At 47.8% G+C, this 23,360-nt stretch overlaps 1 protein-coding gene and 1 long non-coding RNA gene across 3 annotated transcripts in view; one reads left to right on the top strand and one right to left on the bottom strand.

Moving 5' to 3' along the window:
* The window catches only part of LOC310681720, a 35,707-nt gene extending 24,990 nt beyond the window's left edge, over positions 1-10,717 (top strand). Inside the window, exon 3 of the long non-coding RNA XR_014513548.1 lies at positions 10,285-10,717. This is a non-coding gene — a long non-coding RNA (uncharacterized lncRNA). The remainder of the gene's footprint in view (positions 1-10,284) is intronic.
* LOC310681523 (cadherin-9-like) overlaps positions 1-23,360 on the bottom strand; it is a 137,906-nt gene that overhangs the window by 91,375 nt on the left and 23,171 nt on the right. The gene's annotated exons all lie outside the window — the stretch shown is intronic.

The raw sequence follows: 23,360 nt of genomic DNA, 5'->3' as shown, positions 1-23,360 counted from the left end.
TCATGTGCGACTGGACTTAACTGTCAGGGGTCCTTTACCTTTACTTTTTTGTGCTCTTATAATGACAATGTGGCCCACCTGAGAGGTGCCAGAACTGAGTTCTGGTGAGTTCTGGCTGAAAAAAAGCCCTGCTGATAACCCACTTGCTGCCTTCTAAGGTAGAGAAAGGGAATTTGTCATTGTGGGTTAGTCACTTAGACAGGAATGACCAGCTGCACAAACATAAGATGGGGGACACCTGGTTTACCAGTAATACAAGTGAGAAAGATCTGGGTATCTTAGCAGAGCACAAGTTTAACATGAATCAACAGTGTGATGCAGCAACAGAAAAAAAGGGGGGGCTAATGCTATTCTAGGCTGCATCAACAGAAGTCTGGTGTCCCAATCAAGGGAAGTAATAGTACTTCTCTATTCTGCCTTGGTTGGAGTACTATGTCCAGATCTGAGCACCAGAATTTAAGAAGAAGCTGACCAAGATGAGCACTGTGCTGGTCCCGGGGGTAAGGTACCTTGGGTGTAGCAAAGTTCACACGAAGAGGGGCAAGGTCCGAGGCAGAGTGCCGGGCGGTGAACAGGAACGCTGGAACAGGAGGCTGTGCAGGGAACAGGTACACCGGATGGTCGGGAACAGGAGGCCGAGCAGGGAACAGGAGTACCGGATAGTCAGGAACAGGAGGCCGAGCAGGGATCAAGAACGCAGGAAGGTCCGAAGCCAACAACGACGTTGCTCCCGCAACCTGGGGCCGGGCTGACTGGGCTTTTATCCTCTTCTAAGGCCAGGGGCGGTCCCGGCCCCCAGGAGCCCCGCCTCCTCTGGCCTTAAGGCGAGCACTCCTCCTGGGGGCAACCAGTTCCCTTCGCCTCTCTGCTCTAAACCTCTGCAGATCAGGAGAGGCCGAAGGGTTACTGGGCCCTGGAGGAGGCTCACCTGTGTCCACTGAGTCGTCAAGCCCCCCTGGGGCCAGAAGGGCTTCACCTGGGGCCAGCTCCTGATGCACTGCCACAGGTGCAGGCTCTTCAGCATCTAGGCCTGGCCCCAGTTCAGCCGGCCCTGGAGGCGGGGACTCCTGTGCAGGCCGGGATTCCTCTGTTTCATCCTCCGAATCGGAATCCCAGGCCATCACACCATCCCCCCTCCCAGGCCCCCCCCTCAACCGAGGGTCCGGACCCGGCTTGCCGGGGTACGTCGCATGGAACTCTCGGAGGCAGGCAGGTGCGTGGACGTTGGCCGCTGGTTCCCAGGAACGGTCCTCCGGTCCGTACCCCTTCCAGTCAATGAGATACTGCAGCTTCCCCCTGCGGTATCGGGAGTCCAGGATGCGTTCCACCTCGTACTCAGGCTCTCCCCGAACCAACACTGGCTGCGGTCGGGGACGGTTCGGGTGGAACTCGTCGGGTGGGGCCACCGGCCTCAAAAGGGACCTGTGGAAGACCGGGTGAACCTTCAGGGTTGCGGGTAACCGGAGACGAAATGCCACAGGAGAGACTTGGTCTACGATAGGGAACGGGCCGGTGAAGCGGGCGTCCAACTTCCGCGAAGGTCGAGAGGGGTGGAGGTGGCGAGTGGAGAGCCAAACCAGGTCACCGACGCGAAGTTCCGGCCCCACCTGGCGGTGGCGGTCGGCCTGGGCCTTGTACGCTTCCTTGGCCTGGTGCAGTTGCTCCACCAAAAGCTGTTGCTGGGACTGGAGCTCTTGAAGCCACTCCGTCACCGCCGGGACTGCGGATGTCGGCAGCACCTCTGGAAACAGCCGTGGATGATAACCATAACTGGCCTGGAACGGGGTCTGCTGGGTGGACGCATTCACCGCGTTATTGTAGGCGAACTCCGCCAATGCCAGGTGGTCGACCCAGTCATCCTGCTGGTAGCTGCAGTAACACCGGAGGTACTGCTCCAGCACCGCGTTCGCCCGTTCCGTCTGGCCATCGGTCTGTGGGTGGTAGGCTGACGAGAGGCAGACCTCCGTCCCGAGGGTCCGGTGTAGTGCTTGCCAGAACCGGGATGTGAACTGAACGCCCCGGTCGGACACCACGCGCTCAGGTAGGCCATGCAGGCGGAAGACATGCTGAAGGTACAGCTGAGCAGTTTCCTTGGCTGTGGGTACAGATGGACAGGGAGCGCAGTGCACCATCTTGGTGAAATGGTCGGAGAAAACCAGAAGGCAGGTACAGCCACGAGACGAGGGTAAGTCCACTACAAAGTCCAACGAAACCGTGTGCCAAGGGTGCGGTGGAACTGGCAATGGCTGAAGTAGGCCGGGGGGTCGCCCGGTAGGTCCCTTGGCGCGCCGGCAGACATCACAACCAGCAACGTAGCGAGCCACGTCAGCCTTCAGGCGGGGCCACCAAAACTCTCGACTGACCAGATGGGTGGTCCGATACCGTCCAAAGTGCCCCGCTGCTGGGGCATCATGGGCCATCCGGAGAACCTCCAGCCGTAGTGGCCCTGGCGGGATGTACAAACGACCGTGGTGCAGCAGAAGGCCCTGATGCAGGACCAGCCCCGGATACTGTGGGCTGGACCCTTCAGCCAGCTCCCGGAGTCGTTCCTGGGCCCAAGCGTCGACCCGCTGCTGTTCCCGCACCCGAACCTGCAGTGGCTGCGCCTCCTGGGTGGCCAGGAATGCAGCCGGAGGTAGGATCGTGGTGGGTTCTGCTTGCTGTACCGTGTCTGCGTTGTCGTCAGGTTTCCGGGACAGGGCATCCGCCTTCTGATTCTGAGAGCTAGGGATGTAGCGGATCCGGAACTGGAACCGGGAAAAGAACAACGCCCACCGGATCTGTCTTTGGTTCAGCTTGCGGGTGGTCTGGAGGTACTCCAGGTTCCGGTGGTCGGTTCTCACCTCCACCGGATGTCGTGCCCCCTCAAGATGGTGGCGCCAGACCTCAAAGGCTACCTTGATGGCCAGTAGTTCCCGCTCCCACACAGTATAGTTACGCTCCGCTGGTAGGAGCTGGCGGGAATAGAAGGCACAGGGTAAGAGTGGCGCTTCAGGACCAATCTGTTGAGACAAGACGGCACCGAGAGCCGTACTGGAAGCGTCGGTCTCCACCACAAAGGGTCGAGAGGGGTCAGGATGTTGTAAGATTGGTGCCCTCTGGAAACAGGCCTTCAACCCCTGAAACGCCTCCTCTGCCTCCTTGTCCCAGGAAAACGGCGTCTTTGGGCGCAGTAGCCGGGTCAACGGGGTGGTGCGATGAGCATAATCAGCGATGAAGGTCCGGTAGTAATTGGCGAACCCCAGGAAACGCTGTAGGTCCTTGCGGTTCCGGGGTGCCGCCCATTCTTGAACCGCTGTCACCTTCCCCGGGTCCATTTGCACCCCATCTGGAGAGAGCCGGTGACCAAGGAAGTCCACAGTCCGCTGATGGAACTCGCACTTGCTGAGCTTTGCGTACAAACGGTGCTCACGCAAGCGCTGCAGCACGGTCCGGACATGCCCCTCATGGCGAGCCGGGTCACGGGAGTAAATCAGTATGTCATCCAAATACACCACCACGTACTTGTCTAACAGGTCCTGAAACACGTGGTTGATGTAGCGTTGAAACACAGCAGGCGCGTTGCACAAACCGAAGGGCATAACCAAATATTCGAACTGCCCGTACCGGGTCCCAAACGCTGTCTTCCACTCATCCCCGGCTCGGATCCGAATCAAGTTGTAGGCCCCCCGGAGGTCCAGCTTGGTGAACACCTGTGCCCCTTGCACCCGCTCCAGCAGCTCCGAGATAAGGGGCAAGGGGTACCGGTCTGGGACGGTAATTTTGTTCAGGGCTCGGTAATCATGGCAAGGGCGGAGTTCCCCACATTTCTTCTTAACAAAAAGCACCGGCGCCGCGGTGGGCGAGGTGGAAGGCCTAATGAACCCACGCTCCAGGTTCTTGCGCAAGAAGTCCTGCAAAGCCTCGCGCTCTGGCTCCGTTAGGGAATATAAGCGACTCACTGGTAAAGGCGCTCCGGGTTGGAGGTCTATGCCGCAGTCAAAAGGCCGATGCGGCGGCAGCTGGTCTGCCCCCCGTTCCTCGAACACGTCCTGGTAGTCCTGGTACACGGCTGGGAGCGTGGGTGCTGCCTCCTCTGAGGGCGCGGCCGCCAGCGTTCCGGATTGAGCATGGGAACATGGGTCTGGGAAGTGCACGGTCCGTTTGACCCAGTCAATCTGAACGTTGTGGGCCTCCAGCCAGTCCATCCCGAGCACCAGGGGGAAGCGGGGCATAGAGGCAATGTCCAAAGTTCGCAACTCCCGGTGCTGCTGGAGACACAGGACCAGAGGCTGGGTCTCCTGAGTAACGGCACCTGAACGCAGAAGTCGTCCGTCAATCGCTTCCACCTGGACCGGTACTGGCTTGTTCCGAAGTGGCACCTGATGATGGGCGGCAAAAGCAGCGTCCATATAGGAGCGGGTTGCCCCTGAATCTACCAAAGCATGGGTGAGGATCCAGGGCCCACCTGGAGGGTATAAACGTACCGAAACCATAAGATGTTGCAAGTCCATTGGTGCGGGCCCATTCTGTACGGTTTGGGACCCCCGGTAGCTAGGGCCATCAGCTACTGGGGTTGGCGGTTTCCCTGCGGCTGGCGTTTCTCAGGGCAGGACCGAGCGAAGTGTCCACTTCCGCCACAGTAAAGACAGAGATTTCCATCCCGACGCCGCGCCTTCTCTGCGGGGGAAAGGCGTGGCCGCACTGCCCCGAGCTGCATAGGCTCCTCCGTTAAATCAGTTGTGACCGTGGGGCTGCCGGAAAAAGCTGGTGCCGTGAACTGGAAGTGTCGGCGACCCCGGGCCTGACGACGATCCTCCAACCGGTCGCCTATTTGTAGACTCCGTTGAATGAGAGTGTCCAGCGTGGTGGGGCGTTCCATTGTGGCCAACTGGTCCAGTACCTCGTCCGAAAGCCCTTCGAGATACTGGTCCCGCAGTGCCGAGTCATTCCAGGTCAAGTCCTGTGCCAACAGCCGGAACTCCGTGGTATATGTGGCCACCGTGGACTTGCCCTGTTTCAAATGCCGAATCGCCCGGTTGGCTTGACTCTCTTTCTGGGGGTTGCCGAACGCGGCCTCCAAACGATTGCAAAACCCCGTATAGTCTGCCAGCAAGGGGGAGTCTTGCCTGAGTAGCGGCAACGCCCACTTGGCCGCCTGGTCCTTTAACAAGCTAATCAAAAAGTGCACCTTGGTACGGTCGTCAGGAAAGTTCCGGGCTCGCCCCTGAATATACAGTTTGGCCTGGGCCAGGAACATGGGAAAGCTGGCCGGGGCTCCATCAAATTTCTCAGGCAAAGCCACTGGGTACTTGCCCGGAGCCGGGGCGTCGGCCCCAGAAGCCGGTAGGGCTTCCAAGCGTTGCTGAAGTGCCTCAACCGCGTCACTGAGCTGCTGCACGGTGTGAGACAAGGCCTGGTTCTCCTGGGCCAAAGCCACCAGTGCAGCCGCCTGTTCAGCCATGGCCTCTGGCTCTTCCCGAACGCACCCCGACGAAGGGGGAGTGCGGGAGGTGGCGGGAGCAAACTGTGCTGGTCCCGGGGGTAAGGTACCTTGGGTGTAGCAAAGTTCACACGAAGAGGGGCAAGGTCCGAGGCAGAGTGCCGGGCGGTGAACAGGAACGCTGGAACAGGAGGCTGTGCAGGGAACAGGTACACCGGATGGTCGGGAACAGGAGGCCGAGCAGGGAACAGGAGTACCGGATAGTCAGGAACAGGAGGCCGAGCAGGGATCAAGAACGCAGGAAGGTCCGAAGCCAACAACGACGTTGCTCCCGCAACCTGGGGCCGGGCTGACTGGGCTTTTATCCTCTTCTAAGGCCAGGGGCGGTCCCGGCCCCCAGGAGCCCCGCCTCCTCTGGCCTTAAGGCGAGCACTCCTCCTGGGGGCAACCAGTTCCCTTCGCCTCTCTGCTCTAAACCTCTGCAGATCAGGAGAGGCCGAAGGGTTACTGGGCCCTGGAGGAGGCTCACCTGTGTCCACTGAGTCGTCAAGCCCCCCTGGGGCCAGAAGGGCTTCACCTGGGGCCAGCTCCTGATGCACTGCCACAGGTGCAGGCTCTTCAGCATCTAGGCCTGGCCCCAGTTCAGCCGGCCCTGGAGGCGGGGACTCCTGTGCAGGCCGGGATTCCTCTGTTTCATCCTCCGAATCGGAATCCCAGGCCATCACAAGCACACTAAGATGAGGGTGACCAAAATGACCAAGGGTCTGGAAACCAAGTCTTATCCTCATAAGCCTCTTTTGCAGGCTAAACATACCCAACTCCCTCAACTCTTCCTCAGCATTTGAGGAAGTTAGGTTCCCAAAAATCTTAAGAGTTGTCACATGTAAGATGGAGCAAACTTGTTTTCTCCTGTTCCACAGGCAAGGACCTGAAACAATGGGTTCAAGTTACAAGAAGGGAGATTCTAACTAAACATCGGGGGGAAACTTTGACAGTGGACAAACTCCCTCAGAAAGTGGTAGTTTTTGGTAGTTTTAAGCAGACGTTGGATGGTTGTCTGTCATGGATGCTTTAGTTGAGATTCCTGCATTGTAGTGGGTTGGACTAGCTGGCCCTCTGAGCCCGTTCAAACTCTACTATTCCATGCTTCTATGATTCTGGGTGTAGCCTGCTGGCAAATCCGGAGGGGTTGGGAAGGGGGAGGTAGTCAATATAGCTAGGAACCTATTTTATTCAGTGCTGACAAAAACCTTAGCTTCAAGAACTCAATTTCCATCAAGCCATGCTAAAAGAATAATAAAAAAGAATAAAAAGGAAAGAATAAAAACTGCTCCATAGGACTGAGGAAAGGGGATAAGCTTATAGAGGATAGTGGTGCCCTAAAGACTCTCAAACAAAACAAAACATTTTCTTGAGGCCCCTTAAAGATTAATTTAAGGGTTCCACTTGAAACCGTTGATTTTGCTGCAACAGCTATTTAAGATATATACAAAAAAACAACAACAACCTAAGCTCTTAAGCAGATTGAATAGAGATGCCTTGCAGATGTGAGCCAATCCTTTTACTGGCAGCAGTGAATGGGCTATATTATAATGTATGGTAACTGAGTAGTTTTTTTTTTGTTTTTTTTTGTCTAAAGTTACTTGTTTTGCATTTCTAGACCACCTGTCTCAAAATCTTGAGCAGAAAGCAGAAGCACATAATGCAGTAATGGTATTTGGGGGGCAGGGACTGATGGGATATTTGGCAGTGGTTGGCTCAGTTGCCGAAACTGGATAGTTGCTCTTCCATTGCCTGAACTGTGCATACATTAGAAGTTCTGCCTATCCTTGGTTGAGGTTTTCAGTTCCTCAAAGCTCGCAAAAGAGGCTGAGGGAGGGAAAAAAACCAAATTGGCTCATAAACAACAAGAGTATCACCTCTTCTTCCTGCATGTTTTTATTTCCCCTGTAGAAATGCTGCTTTTATCCAATGTGACAAGCCCTCTGACTCATAAACAGCTTGTCTAAAGTATGATATTGATACTCAGCATTATTTAAGGCATTTTGGTGTTTCACAAACACTGTAACCTTCTGTCTGCCAAATGCTAAACAGAACCGCACAGAGGGGTGTGCAACATTATTTTCCACAACTGTCTGATATTATGAGCATCTCTCCATGAAATGGATGGGGGTCACCTCCAGCAACATTGTGACATATAATTTATCAGGCCTCATGGTGGTGATACTAAATTTCCTTATTCCTCAATTCTTTATGAATGCTCAAATGCTGTCTTGACCAGTTACAGTTGCAGACCGCCAATAAATCTGAGGACAACCAGCTAAAAACATCAGCATAAAATTGGCAAATCAGATCAGTGGTTCAGGAATCCTGGGAAAAAGCATAGATCCCTGAAGACTGTCAGACTGATCACTTTTATACTGAGAACTATAACAACAAAATAACCTATGTGCATTCTAAAAGTATTATGATGCCAAAATAATAACAGATGGAAGCAGATCAATTTAAAATGGAGAAAAACACAATAACACAGGGGTGGCAGATCATTTAAATTAAAAAGGCAGGTGCTTAACTCTCCCTTTGAACAATTTGACTGGGCCACGCTCAATATAATATAAGTACATGTTGGCTTTAATGTGAGTTGAAAAGAGCTTGTGCATAAAAAACTGGTTGTTGACTACATTTGAGACAACATTTGAGTGTGCGCAAGTTTAGAGCAAAGACATGATTTTGCACATTGCCTTGTCAGTGTGAATAATCTCCAAGCAATGCTGCAGGCATAGCTGTCAAGTGTCCCTTATTTGAAGGGACAGTCCCTTATTCCAGCACCATGTCCCACTGCTGTCCCTTATTGATGGATGTCCCTTAAATGTGCCTTAAATGATGTCCCTTAAATTTCAAAGGAAGCAGCTCCTCTCCCTCCCTCCCTGCCGGCCAGGGAGGAGGGAGGCTCCAACTGTGTTGCTTGGCTGCGTTGCTCACCCAATAAGGAGTCTAAGAACGACTGGGGGGTGGAGCTTGCATGCATTGTGTGTGGCTAGTTAATGCAAGCTGAGGAGGTTTTTGAATGCTGGACGCCATTTTGTTGCACGTGCTGCTGCAAACTTTGCAGTGCAAAGCCAGGCCGGGCAGCCTTACGTTGAGGCTGCATAGGCCTTGTGGTGCATGTGATTCAGATTCTATTCAGTTAAACCTCTGGTTACAAAGTTGCTTGGACAGTGTTCTTGAAGATGCCCAGCATGAGTTTGACCAGACTGCAGGAGGACAGGAAGACTGGAGTGCCTGGAACAGGTGAGGCTGCAGGTCCCTTATTTTCAAATCTGTAAGTTGACAGCTATGGCTGTAGGATATATGCACTGACCAGCACATGTGCAAAATGTCCTGACAGACAATATGCATAGTGACCGTGCAATGCAAGAATAACCTTATTCATCTGTCAGATTGTGTATCTTTCCTAAACATTACATGGGGACTATGCATCCTGACTGGCAAAATGCAAAACCCTCCATTGATGCTGTTAATTTGTGCACATTCCCTGCATTTCCCAGTGAATGTACAGGATGGCTGGTATTTTTGCACATTCTCTATTCATCATCATCATCATCATTTTTCTTGTACTAGCCATTGACCGTGGTACCTTTAGTACACAATCTGAAAATTACTAATATATAGAGAAGACAATAGAAGTAAACAGTACAATACATTAAAGAATAAACAATAAGATGATTATATGAAACATGTAATAGGTAAAGGTAAAGGTACCCCTGCCCGTACAGGCCAGTCGTGTCCGACTCTAGGGTTGTGCGCCCATCTCACTTAAGAGGCTGAGGGCCAGCGCTGTCTGGAGACACTTCCGGGTCACATGGCCAGCGTGACGAAGCTGCTCTGGCGAGCCGGCACCAGCGCAGCACACGGAAACGCCGTTTACCTTCCCGCTGTAAAGTGGTACCTATTTATCTACTTGCACTTAAGGGTGCTTTCGAACTGCTAGGTGGGCAGGAGCTGGGACCGAAAGACAGGAGCTCACCCCGCCGCGGGGATTCGAACCGCTGACCATGCGATCGGCAAGCCCTAGGTGCTGAGGTTTTACCCACAGCGCCACCCGCGTGTAATACCATGGAGTAAAACCCAATTTAAAGTAAAATTAAACTGAGCACACTCTTAAAACTTCCTACTTTGCACTAGTTCACTTCTGCTTGGAGTTACTTTGTCCACCTCTGGAGGCGCACTCCATTGTCTCTTAAGACAGAAGGATGTGAACAACCAGTCTATGAATAAACATATTTTAAGACAAACAGATAATTTCTTGGTCAGAATAGGTTGGTAACTAGAAAAAAATATATTTCTCAAGCATTTTTCCCTTGTGACATCATACAAAGAACATTGCAGTACAAAGTGGGTTGCATTCTCCAACTGTTTTAAATTACAGATGCAAATCCTTTGGGAAACCAGTATCTGTCTGTATCTGCTGTTCAACATGGCAGTAGGAATAGTTCTAAGAAATTCCTCCAGAGGGAAAACACTGTGTCTTCTCCTAGATAATAGATCTTTGTTGCTTCTTTTGTCTTCTTTGAGCTGAGGTGTGTGGGGAAATAATACCATTGGGGAAATTTAGATTGTTGTAACAACCTCATGTCTTCTGATGCATATAATCGGTCCCTGAGTCTAAGTGGGCTTGGAATGTGTATGTGTGTATGTCCTTCATCACACTAGTGAGATCAAGATGGAGAAACTGAGATGGAACTTTTCATGTCTTGATCCTTAGCTTTGCTAGGGGCTGGTAACAAATTTAACATCCCTTTTCCTTAGCCCATCCATTCTGTCCTTAAAAGCGAGTATTTTCCATTACATTTCTCCCACAGCCATGAAATAAGTGCACCTGAGAAGAACACTGATGTGAGAGCAGTTTGATGGTCTGTTCCTGAAAGCAAGGATACAGCATAAATGGGGAATAATGTCTGTCTGCAGAGAAAGTGAAAGACAAACTGAATCTGGGTCCCATTTATAGTCCCTTCCTCCATATATAAGCCCTCCATATACAAGTCGTCGTTCCACATTCACCTAATTACCAACATTTTGCTAGTAATGAAGAATATGTGGAATATCCAGCTTCATATAACCAGCATTGCTTGGAGGGGTTAATACCATAGAGTAAGCTGTTCTGCCTGGCTTAGCTAGGTCACTCCCCCTCACCTTGGTAGGAAGAGTCATCAAGCCTTTGTTCTTCCAATTCAGCATGTGAACCCTACCAGTAAGAAGGTCTAAGCTGGATTCTCCCAGCTTAGACCACGTGGCATAAGCAAGCCATCTTTGTGTTTCTATACAAATAATTTAAAAGCATTTACCATTTTGAATCCTAAGCTACATTGTCTGTCTTTTCTTGCTGCTGTATGGAAAAGTACATGAACCTGAGCTTTGAAGAGTTTGCAAGCAAACCATATTTTTATCTTACCAAATGTGTGGTCTCTTTCTCTGCTAAGGGAAGTGGGGAGCTTTGCAAGCAACTTCAAATGGGATATTGTAAAAGCTTAACAGCCTATATTTCCATGCTTTACTTTGCTGCATGCTTTGTGATTTTAAATATCTGCTGGGCTTTCACACAAAAGAGTACTTGCTCCAAACCAGGATCTAGGCATCCAGAGAACTCTTATTTTATTTTACCTAGTATTCCCCCCCCCCCCCCGCTAAATGAACCAGGTGATATGTTCTGAATGATTGGTCCTTGCATGGCACCCTGATAATTCTGTAATGGGGAAAGTGCAAGTGCTTAAAATTAAGAAATCAGTGCAAAATGTAGAATCTTACATAAGTGCTATGAACTTTATTGGATAGGACCAAATGGATCCTTCTCCATTCTCCTTTATTCCCATAAAGGCAAAATGAAGGATGCTGGAAGGAAAAGCAAATGGGAAACTATTCAAAATATGCAAAGCCTTTACTACCACAGGAGTGTTGAAAGTGTGAGTAAACTTTACACAGAGCAAAATATGAAAGACATTGGGCTGTAGCCAGGGTTGCCCTTCTGTTCATAGAAGGGTCTATGATCTAGCAGTGACTTCCATGAATAGAACAGTTCAAGCAGCAGTGTGGGGAACTGTGGGAGAAATGAGCAGTTTGTGGAACTCCTTCTTCCAATGCTACTTCTAGTTACATGGGGACTGCTACAATGAGTCCCAAACACTAAGAGTCGAAGGTCACATATGAGGCGTTCCAAATGAGCTTCCCGTGGCAGCCTTGCTTAAAGCAAAATCAGAAAGAAGTCCCAATTTATCTAGGGTAATAATAATAATAATAATAATAATAATAATAATTTATTATTTATACCCTGCCCATCTGGCTGGGTTTCCCCAGCCACTCTGGGCAGCTCCCAACAGATTAAAAACAGAATAAAACATCAAACATTAAAAACTTCCCTAAACAGCACACCTGCATTATTGGAGTGTTGCTAAGACCTCCTTGGTACTTTGAATGCTGGAACTATCAATCACAGTGGTCAACTTAACTGATCTTATTTGGCCCTGTTGGTGTGTTCTAATATCCCTTTCAAGAATTAATCCTGCACAGAAGCTATGGAAGCGTGCTGAGTTTACAAGAGCGGGTTTTAAATCAACTTTTCAGAGCACATCCAAAGCTTTGTTCTGCAAGTCATCTGCCTCCAAGGATGTGCTCTCATTTATCTCAAGACAATCATGTCAAGTGCTTCTCTTCTCTCTATTGTGGGTGGATTTTTTTTTCTTTTGGGTTTACGAGCAAAGGTTATATATTTTCTGTGTGTGCATTGCTCGTTGTTCATCAGTGAATTATAGCCTTGGCTCCAGTATTCCACCATTCTGCATTATTACAGAGTACTACCGTATATAAAAGCTCAAAGTGAATCTCAGTTGGATATCATTTGGAGTTTGTTTCTTTGACATCCATTAGTCTAGACTCTAGAGTAAAAAAAAAAAGAGTCATGCAATCTGAAGAACCTACAGATTTATTGTGGCATGGGCTTTTGATCTTCAGAGGAATCACTGTAGATTCAGATTTTGAATTTCATTTAAAGCTAGTCCCTCTATTGCCTTTGTTGTTTATTGGTAAGCATATCATTATCATGAAATATAAAGAGTTATGAAAACAAAGGCTCTTAAAAGGCATCAGTGCATTGGCATTTAAGCTTGAACGTATACATAGACCTTTGGGCACTGCTGCAGACTTTCTTTCCACTCACCCACTGAAATGCGAAATGATTTATCTGTATATAGGATGGGCAGATCAATCACTTTGGAGTTAGAAGGTCCTGCAGTGTGTTGTAGTGGTTAAGAGTGGTGGACTTGTAATCTGGTGAGCCGGGTTCGCTTCGCTGTTCCTCCACATGCAGCTGCTGGGTGACCCTGGGCTAGTCACACTTCTCTGAAGTCTCTCAGCTTCACACACCTCACAGAGTGTTTGTTGTGGTGGAGGAAGGGAAAGGAGATTGTTAGCCATTTTGAGACTCCTTAAGGGGAGTGAAAGGCGGGATATCAAATCCAAACTCCAACTCCTCCTCCTCCTTCACCACTTCTTCTTCTTCTTCTTCTTCTTCTTCTTCTTCTTCTTCTTCTTCTTCTTCTTCCTTCCACCAGGTTCAATGCCCAAACCCCTGGATCAGGCAGGACCTGAGCACAACAGCATTCTCCCTTCCTATGGCTTCCAGCAGCTGGTACTCAGAAGCATTGTGGCTTCCAGACTGTGGAGGAAGAATAGTCATTATGGCTAGCAGTCATATCCTTGTCCTCCTTGAATTTGTCTAATCCTCTTTTAAAGCCATCCTCGCTTAAAAGTAGCAGGTGATGGGAAGGAACCCATCTCTGGGTAGGTTCTGGAGAGTCAGAGTAGACAACAAGATTCAAATAGATTGGGTAGCAGGCAAGTCTAAGAGATGCTAGGGATGTGTTCTGCCCCCTTTGTGAATTTGTGTGCACTGATCTGATCAGCACCTCCTGGACTAATGCACAGATTACAATGCATGTTACCCTTCACATTTCACACTTATCTGTTTTTTGCACTACGGTTCTTCGCTGAAAAGAGCGTACTAAAAGCTTCACACAATTAAATATGTATTGAAAGGAGTACATAAATATGAATTTTCACATGGATTTTTTAAAACGCAAGTTAATGCGGAAATGAATGGAACAGACTTCCAAACAAACGAGTGCCTGTGAAACTAGCAAAAACTTGAAATAGATAGATCTACCCATCCTTGTGTACCGAATGCAAATATTTATTAATAGCATTTCAAAAGGAATGCACTGAAATCCTTTGATCCTCTTTCCTCCGTTCTTTTTCCAAAAGTAGTTTGGCCATTTTTGCTTTTTTCTCCCTTACAGATGCAGAGTGAGTCAGTCGGGAGCACCAGAATATGCCTCTTTTGATAGGTGTGAAAAGCAGCCCACACTCAAGTGGCTTTTAATTTGTGCCGGGCATATGCAATTTCTTTCGGCCTCATTTTTAAAAAAGCTAGTGCTGATCCGCTTAAAAACAAGGTGTCAGCCAATACAATCTCCCTTTTACTTTCTCCCTGCATCCTGCGTTCTTTATGTGGAGTGAACTCCTCTCGCAAGACCCTGCCTGCCTGGGAAAATCTTGTCACAACAGTAAATGGCAAAAGAATGTCTATTTTTATACAGGCTACAGATTTTCTGTGTACAGAATGATTATACTTTACAAGAATCTGTTATAGAAAAGCATGTTTTATTCACTCTGTTTACCACTTTAGACAAACAGAAGCTCATTTTGCGATGCTAAGGATATGTCACTTTTGTGCGAGGGTTTTTTTCTTTTTCTTTTCTTTTTTTTTATTGGTAGATTCAAAATATGTGCCATCCAAAAGAGGGAGCCACAGGACTTTGCTAGACCTTGCATTTTAGGTTACTTTCCATAACTTATTTTCTTTTTTTAATCCCATGCCCTTTGTAACTGTAAGAACATGCAGTTGAGTTTTCTATTGCTCTGCTGCAAGAAGGAGCAAAATGACGTATGTCTAGAACCAATGTTTGGGGCACTTTGTTATTTATTATTGTGCTGAGCTGGTATGAAGATATTTAACCTTCTGTTAAAGGTAAGTAACCTTAACCTAGTTTGTACACTGGAGGGAAAAAATATTAAGGTTGGAATTAGGAATGAAGGTGAATAAAATGGGGTGGTTTTTTTTGAAACCCTTAATTGGCCTTTGCTCCAGTATTAAGCCATATATTGTTAAGAGGTCTCAAATGAGGATTTTCAGCTCAAAAAGGTGGGGTCTGGCATGGCTAAAGTCTCTCCAATCTAGAGCGATTTTTTAATCTTTTTTTGGTGGGGAAGATAAAATTCCTTAAAAGTTTATGGATGGAAGCAGTGACAGTCTCTCTCTCTCTCTCTCTCTCTCTCTCTCTCTCTCTCTCTCTCTCTGCATCCAGGGCATTCTGGTTTGTTTGTTTGCTTGTTTGCTTGCTTGCTTGCTTGCTTCCTTGCTTTTGCGTGTTTTTTAAGACAATTGTTGAGGAGAATTCTACAGCTGCCTGTGGCAGCAGAGCAAAAACTAAGCTAAACAGAAATATTTCTTTGAAAGAGAAAAACAAAAAATGGCCACTGTTGTTGGGCAACCAGAGTTATGCATTGATTAATGCATTTTACATTAATATATTGTGGTGTCTCTCCCCCTGCCCCCACATTTTATGCATTTGCTATTATTTTTATTGATTAAAGGTAAAGGTGAAGGGACCCCTGACCATTAGGTCCAGTCGTGACCGACGCTGGGGTTGCGGCGCTCATCTCACTTTATTGACCGAGGGAGCCAGCGTACAGTTTCTGGGTCATGTGGCCAGCATTACTAAGCCACTTCTGGCGAACCAGAGCAGATTAGCAATTCTTTATTGTAAATGTAAACTTTTTATCATTTGCTGTTGTTTAATTTTACTGTTCACGGTTGGATTTTAATCGATTGCTGGGTATTGCTTTATTTTATATAAGTTGTTTATTTTAAAGTTATTGTGAATTTTTTTACATTGGATCAGATTGTTACTATTAATGTTTGATGCTTTATTATGTTTTTGTATGTATTCAAAGGTGCTCTGAGTGCCTGGGGGAACCCAGCCAGATTGGGAGGAATAAATAAACATGTTGTTGTTGTTGTTGTTGTTGTTATACTTTTTTGAGCCAAGAACTATATTATAAAATTCAGAATGTGATGGATAATTAAATTCCAATCTGTGTAGTAGCTTGTGGGGCATGAAGTAGGCCACATCATTCAAGAGCCAGATGAACCAATATTTCTGCTCCATCCTTAGTGCACAGACCTGCATTTGTGTCACTTGCCCTTGTAAGCTGAGAATTAACGGCATGAGAAATAGGAACACACGGGGCATATATGTGGCTGCTCCTGCGGCAGCACACATAAATAAATGGATGTGGAACAGAAAGTGACAGTATAAAATTGGGCAGCAAGGGACAGAATGAAGGCATGCCTCAGTGCCTTGCGATGAGGCACGGATTCAAATCCCGTGGGGTGCCTCATGGAGGAGCACCAGACAGGGCTCACAGTTCAGGAGTGAGGGATATCTCTGCATGCAAAGTCCCAGACTGAATCCATCGCAGTTTTAGTTAGCAGAGATGGACAGACCTTTTTCTGAGGTCTTGGAGAACCTCTGTCAGTAAGGTGGTCAGCATAAAATAGCTTGATATGTCTACCTGGCCCAAGTTGATTCTAGCCACATAAACAGAATGCATACTGCAGTATCAGACCCTCCAAGTGTCTCTATTTCCCAGGGACAATCTGGATGTACAGAAGCCATCCCGGTTTCTGCTTTAGGGTGTCCCTATGTGCTCATAAGGGATGTGGGTGGCACTGTGAGTTAAACCACAGAGCCTAGGGGTTGCCGGTCAGAAGGTCAGTGGTTCGAATCCCCGCGACAGTGTGAGCTCCTGTTGCTCGGTCCCTGCTCCTGCCAACCTAGCAGTTTGAAAGCACGTCAAAGTGCAAGTAGATAAATAGGTACCGCTCCAACGGGAAGGTAAACGGCATTTCCGTGCGCTGCTCTGGTTCGCCAGAAGCGGCTTAGTCATGCTGGCCACATGACCCAGAAGCTGTACGCTGGCTCCCTCGGCCAATAAAGTGAGATGAGCGCCGCAACCCCAGAGTCATCTGCGACTGGACCTAATGTTCAGGGGTCCCTTTACCTTTATGTGCTCTATAAGAGATCCTTGTCGCCTCCCCCCCCCCGGTAACTCAGCAAAGCCCACATGCTGGTGGAATGTTTGCAAGGAGTCTAACTGTTGGAAGCTACCTAGATTGGCTGGGGCAACCCAGTCAGATGGGGTATTATTATTATTATTATTATTATTATTATTATTATTATTATTCTTTTCATCATCATCACCACCACCCATGGAATAGGATGTCCCTATTTTCATCAGAGAAATGTTGGAGGGTATGCCATATAAAGTTCTTACTTTTCATTCTTCAATTTGGAGAGCAACGGCAAGTGAACATTTCTCTGTCTTCCTTAAAATTTGACGTGGCTGTTTAGTATGTCTTAGGAGCCTGCTTTTTCTGATCAGGACTTATGAGGATTTTCCTTTCATATATTTCTCTGTTGCTCCCACCACATTCTCGCTTGGGTATTAATATTCAGAAGGAGAAACGGCATTGCTGTTTTGCTTTGTAGTCATTTGCTTCTGAAGTGTCAACGTTCGTCTAAAGAGCCAATATTCTGAAGACACTTGATTAGGCATTCCATGTTGCAAATGTTCACATTTGCAACAAATCATTGTTTACCGATGGAATCTTGTAGAACATAAACCGCAGGGCTTTGTAGTGCTTGCTGAAAAGGCAGTGGTTCTTTAAGCTGCTCTGATCAATACATCTGACTGAATGTTTTTCATAAATAATTCTATAATCCATATGTTCATATTAGCTTAACGATAAATTTTCTCTGATCTCCCTTTGAATAATACAGAGCCCATTTAAGAGAGGCTGAATCCCTTCCCTTTCTGATTCTCCCTGTATTTATAGGCTTGGGCAATGTACACATTCCCGCCTTTGCTTTAAGAGGCCATGATTTTGACCTTGTATTTGTCTTACGGCTGCAGTCCCTATAAGGAATCAAAGCTGGATCTACACATACAGCAGAATGAAGCGGCAGTGTGCCAAGCTGGCATAAGTGCAAGGCTCCGGGCTCCATTTATTTCAGCAATGCACAACACTGTGGTTTCTATGAGGTGTACAATAAAGTTACAAAAAGATCTTGTATGGCAACCGCTTGTTTCATTTATGTGCCACAAAGACCAAATCAGAAGGCTACCTCAAACTCATGTAAACTTGTGGAGAGACCTACTGGTTTAAGGACTCAAGTTATTCTTGTGTCTGAATTTCACATGTCGATCATACCCTCCACAAGGGTATCTCTGATAAAAATAAAGGTAAAGGGACCCCTGACCATTAGGTCCAGTCGTGGCCAACTCTGGGGTTGCGGCACTCATCTTGCTTTATTGGCCGAGGGAGCCGGCGTACAGCTTCCGGGTTATGTGGCCAGCATGACGAAGCCGCTTCTGAAGAACCAGAGCAGCGCATGGAAACACCGTTTACCTTCCCACCAGAGTGGTACCTATTTATCTACTTGCACTTTGCCCTGCTTTCGAACTGCTAGGTTGACAGGAGCAGGGACGATCAACGGGAGCTCACCCCGTTGTGGGGATTCGAACTGCCGACCTTCTGATCGGCAAGTCCTAGGCTCTATGGTTTAACCCACAGTGCCACCCACGTCCCTCTGATGAAAATAGGGACATCCTACGCCATAATAATAAGAAGGGCTTTACTATTTATACCCCACCCATATGACTGGGTTGCCAATCTGGGTGGCTTCCAGCATCTAGAAAAACATAGTAAAACATTAAACATTTTTTAAAAAATCCTTCCCAATATGGGAGTTGGATAACTCCATACCCTCCAGCATTTCTCTAATGAAGATAGAGACATTCTACCACATCCTCCAGCATTTATCGATTGCAAATAGGAATGTCCGAAGAAAAAGCAGGGCATTCTGGGATCAAATGAGAAACCAGGATGGCTTCTGTAAATCAGGGACATCCCTGGAAAATAGGGACACTTAGAGGGTCTGGTCTACGGCAGATACCAGCTTGTCTGCTCTAATTCTCTTAACAGAATGAACCATCAGTTGCTTTTCTCTTGGTTCCTGCCTTATATATCTGCCTTATATATATTTTTTGTTTGTTACATTTTTTTATAGTTGTAATAATAAAATTAAAGAAGCACATAAAGTTGCAAAAGAGATGCAAAAGATAAAATCAGTTCAAATCAAGCATAAAACCACAAAAGCTTTGCAAGGGGTTCGGGCTCTGCTACCTTCCAAAACTCAAGGATATTGAATTGAGAATTCCCTTACAGTGCTTCTAAAATCCCGTGGGTGGGTGGTGTGAAAACAGAAAGCAGCAGTGATGTTGGGGTGGTAGGTCTTTTGCTAGTTTTAACCACCCCCACCCTGGGCAATAATAAAGCAGGTAAGCAGCTTGGTGCTGTAAATATAATTATTATTTTTTTGGGCGGGGGGAGAGCAGTTTGAACAGTTTGTTTTCAGGTTTATAGCCTAAAAAGACCAAAAAATGATTCAAGCAGAAGGAACTGAAAGGGCAAATGCCTATCTTCCTCACCCTCTGGAGCAACCTTCAAGCTGAGCGGCATAGAATCTTAAATAAGCCTGGGGAACATGGGACCTCCACCTCCTTCTAGAATTGGCAATTGGTAATGCTGGCTGGGACTTAGGGTAGATGGAGTTTAATGACAACTGGGAGGGCACAGATTGCTCAGCCATGGGTTAGACTTCACAGTGGTGTCCAAACTTCTTTCAAAGAGGGCCAGATTTGATGAAGTGAAGGGCCGTGGGGGCCAACCAAAGGGCCAACCAACGTTATTGACCTTTTTCTGGATTGAAGTTGTTGAGGTTTTTTATGATTTTACCCCAAAGTTGTTGAGCTTCTTTTAGGATTGAAGTTGTTGAGGGTTTTTGAGGATTTTACCCCAGGAAATAAATTGTCATAGGGGCCGGATTAAACTGATTGACGGGCCAGATTTTGTAAAGACACTTTGAGTTGTGAGAGAAGTTGCCTAATAAATTTAATAAGTTATAGTACTAATCATCATCATTACCACTCATCTGTGGGCCTCTTGTTTGTCTCATTTGTATTGTACCTACACTTTTAAGGAAGCAAAAACTGCATTCCTAATATTCCACATAAATTTTGGAATAAAGGTTATGATAAGGGCCAACTTAACTTGGATTTTTCACTATGGTGCCTCTACAAAGAATACTCCTGTGTGTGGACCCCACCCCCCTGTCTAATGAGCACTCACATTTTATATGTGGGTGCCCTTTGTGGGATGGCATGCAGGGCTAGATTCCAGGGAACTTACTAGAAATAGGGAGCTGGCTTGCTTCTCAGTGTTATTATTTGGAGGTTCATGCCCAGAATATGTAATCAAGTTTCTGTCTGGGAGGTGGAGCCAGCCCCAGTATAAATAGAGGGTCGAGCCGACAACAGCCAGGCAGTTGACTTTGGAGATTCACCCTCCCTACCCTCCCTTTGCTTAATGTTTCTTGTTTGCAGGTTAACTTTTTTCTTCCTGTTTAGCGGGCACTGCTGCGGTCTTTGACTGGTTGCTGTTGAAGGAGCGGGACTAAATTTTCCTGCATTGGCAGGTTTTGTCTTCTCCATAGCAGTTCACCACAACCTTGGGTGGAATCCTTTAGTCTTTTCTTCCCTATGGGGGGGGGGCATGAAGTGGTGACTCACCCCCCTGCGGCAGCAATTCCAGGATCCCCCTCTTAAAGGGGTTATATATATGGGTGTCACTGGCCATACACTGAAAGGTCGTCAGTGAACTATCCTGCATGTGGGGATATGGGCTTGGCTGCCTGCTACACTTACGTCTCACAGAGCACCCCCATATCCCATTTACCCTGATGAGGAGGGATACACGCCTAAGGCCTAAGCCAAGGTCTTCCTACATTTGGAAGTTTAAATAAAGTTGTGGCCTAATTTTAATTCCATAACACGTGTCAGAGTTTTTATTGCTTTTTTGTGATCCCTGGGGGCTGGGGCTGTCACACCTGGTCACGCAATGTTCCAGAATGAGGCTAGATTTGAGACCTTATGGAAATTGCAAAATGATGGCCTACATTGAGGACTCTCCTTCCTTGGAGGTTTTTAAGCAGAGGTTGGATAGCCCTCCATCATGGATGCTTTAGCTGAGATTGCTGCATTTCAGGGAGTTGGACTAGATGATCCTTCAGATCCCTTCCAACTCTACACATCTATGATTTCTTGGATTGACCTGGCTCCGATAAATCTTTTTCTATAGATTTATGGCTTAATTGCTGGCGTCCAGCACGCTCCTCTTGCGAGCCTCTGCAGGTCATAAAATCAGCAGCAGAATAGCACAGCAGCGTGTGATAAAAGGAGGAATCTCCAAGACTTTGCTTCTGTTTCTAAAGTCACTTTATTGTTCCAAAAGCAAGTTATTTACAGATCAAACTCCATCTGAATGCAACTGCATGTTTCTGCTCCCTCTTCGGAGCTGCGCAGTTAGCAGACTGCACTTTCGGTTTCCACTGAACTCAGACAGCATTCCAAAATGCTTCCGTCACATCCTGCTGGCTCACTTCCCTCGCGAGCCCTTCCCCTCAGCCTCGAGGCACAGAAGGTTAACCCTTCACTACACCCAACATGATTCCCTGACTCACTGCAATGGGGAAGGCTGGGGAAGATCCCGTGTGTTTCAAAATCCTGGAAAACCCGAACATGCAAAAGCTTTCACAGGTACAGGAGTCTTCTCAGCTGAACCATGCAGTGAGCTACAGGAATGGGAGTTGAGTTATTCTACTTGGGCATGCTCCCCACTCCTCACAGGCTTAAATAAGCCCTATTCAGAATGCCCAACGAAGGTTTCTTGCAGCAGCAGGAAAGAAAGGACTGCTGTGCCACTTCTAATTACAAGCCTCTCTGGAAGAAACTATTGGAGAAATGCTGCTCTCCCTGGAGAAATCATAGGAAATGTTTCCCCCAATTTTTCTGGCCACTGATATCATGTGACTGCGATGAAGTACATATGCTGCAAAAACGCAGGGCGGCTTTAAGGGCCTTGATTTAGTTAATTACACCGTGCAAGTTGAGTAGCTCCCCTCAGTTTCCTCCCCCCCCCTTTCGCTTTTCTCTTCTTTTTTACTAATAAGTGAGAATCTAACCCTCTCAGGCTCAGGCCTATCTCAAAAGCCATTGTACGTCACTGGAATAAAACCCTCACATTTAGATGCACCATTTGCACACAGTTCTTGGTGGGATGCGTAGTCTTGGGGACTGTGCATGCGATACAGATCTCTGAAATGTTTCTCCTCATCCTGACCATGTGGACTGTATACAGTGCTGTCTTTAGCATATGCGCCACCGGGGTGCAAAGATCCACCCAGCGCCACAAATTTTGATGTAAGAGTTAATTCCGCATGCACGGCACCATTGTGAATGACAAGTGCCGTCGTTGAGTCTGACAAGCGCTGCCATTGTGAATGACAAGTGCTACCGCTGGCATGGCGCATCTTTGGTAAATGAGCTCACAAAGTCGAAAGTCCTTTAGTGAAACAGTAGGTATACATTTTGGTAATACCTAGGTATATGTGTATTTTGTTTTTCTAGCTTGATCAACATTATTTATTATTTCATAACAGGTAGATAGTTAAGAGCTTAAGGGGCTTCAGCGGCAGGCACCTGGCGCCCCCCAGAATTCGGCGGCCGGGTGCCCCGCACCCCTTGCACCCCCGGGTAAAGACAGCCCTGACTGTATAGCCACAAGTAAGGGCCTCCCTGCAGGTAGTACCGTATTTTTCGCCCTATAGGTCGCACTTTTTCCCCTCCAAAAATGAAGTGGAAATGTGTGTGCGTCCAATGGGGCGAATGCAGGCTCCTTGGCTTCAGCGATAGCAAGGCGAAGCCTCCGAAGCCTGCGCTCCGGAGGCTTCGCGTTGCTTTCGCTGAAGCCAGGAGAGTCTGCTCTTTGAGGCTGGCAGTGGGGGAAAGCAGCGCTTCCCCCCTCGCCAGCCCCACAAGCTGGGGGGGGGGGCAGCGGGAAGGCGCACAACGCCTTCCCGCTACTCTCCGACGTGGTTTGGAGGCTGGCACTGGGGGAAAGCAGTGCTGGCTCAGAAAGCCCGCAGGAGCCGCGCAGCCTTTAAAGAGCGTGCCGCTCTTGGGGGCTTTTCCCCAAGGAGGGAGAAGGGACTGACTCCCCCAGCTCCCGCAAAAGCATGCAGTGCCGCACACTCTTTAAAGGGTGTGCGGCTTCTGCTGGCTTTTCTACGAGGGGGGCGGAAATTCCGTTTCAGTCCCTTCTCCCTCCTGGTCGCAAAGCCTGCAGGAGTTGCGCGTGGCTCCTGTGGGCTTCTGCGGGAGATGGGGGAATTCTGCCACCTCCCGCAAAAGCAGGGAGAAGGTCTTGGAGTAGCGCACAGGCTGCATGCAGCCTGTCTGCTGCTCCCAGAGCTGCGGGGGGGGGGGGGGGATTATATTTTTCCCCTTGATTTCCTCCCTGAAAACTAGGTACTTCCTATGGGCCGGTGCGCACTATAGGGCGAAAAATATGGTATTTGGAATGAGTATTGCCAAAACTGTCTCTCATTGTGTTGTTTTTGGACTTTGTTTTTCCTGGGGTTTGCTATGGCTTCTTCTTGTGATGTATTTTGATGTTTTCCAACATCAGAAGACTTGGAGCAAACAACCAGGTTTTTGGCATCCAATATGAGAGCTGGACTCTCAAAAGTGCTGAGCAGTAAGTGTTGTTTTAATTGAATCACCTTTGCTCGCATTTGCAGAACAGTTCAGTTCGCTGGTAAATAGGAGGAGCAGCACTGTTTTATTTATGCTTATGACACCTTTG

Source organism: Podarcis tiliguerta (genome assembly GCF_965153285.1).
Source record: "Podarcis tiliguerta genome assembly, chromosome: 7".
Taxonomy (NCBI): Eukaryota; Metazoa; Chordata; class Lepidosauria; order Squamata; family Lacertidae; genus Podarcis; species Podarcis tiliguerta.
The sequence above is the reverse complement of the archived record's forward strand: the minus strand, read 5'-3'. Positions and strand labels throughout refer to the sequence as shown.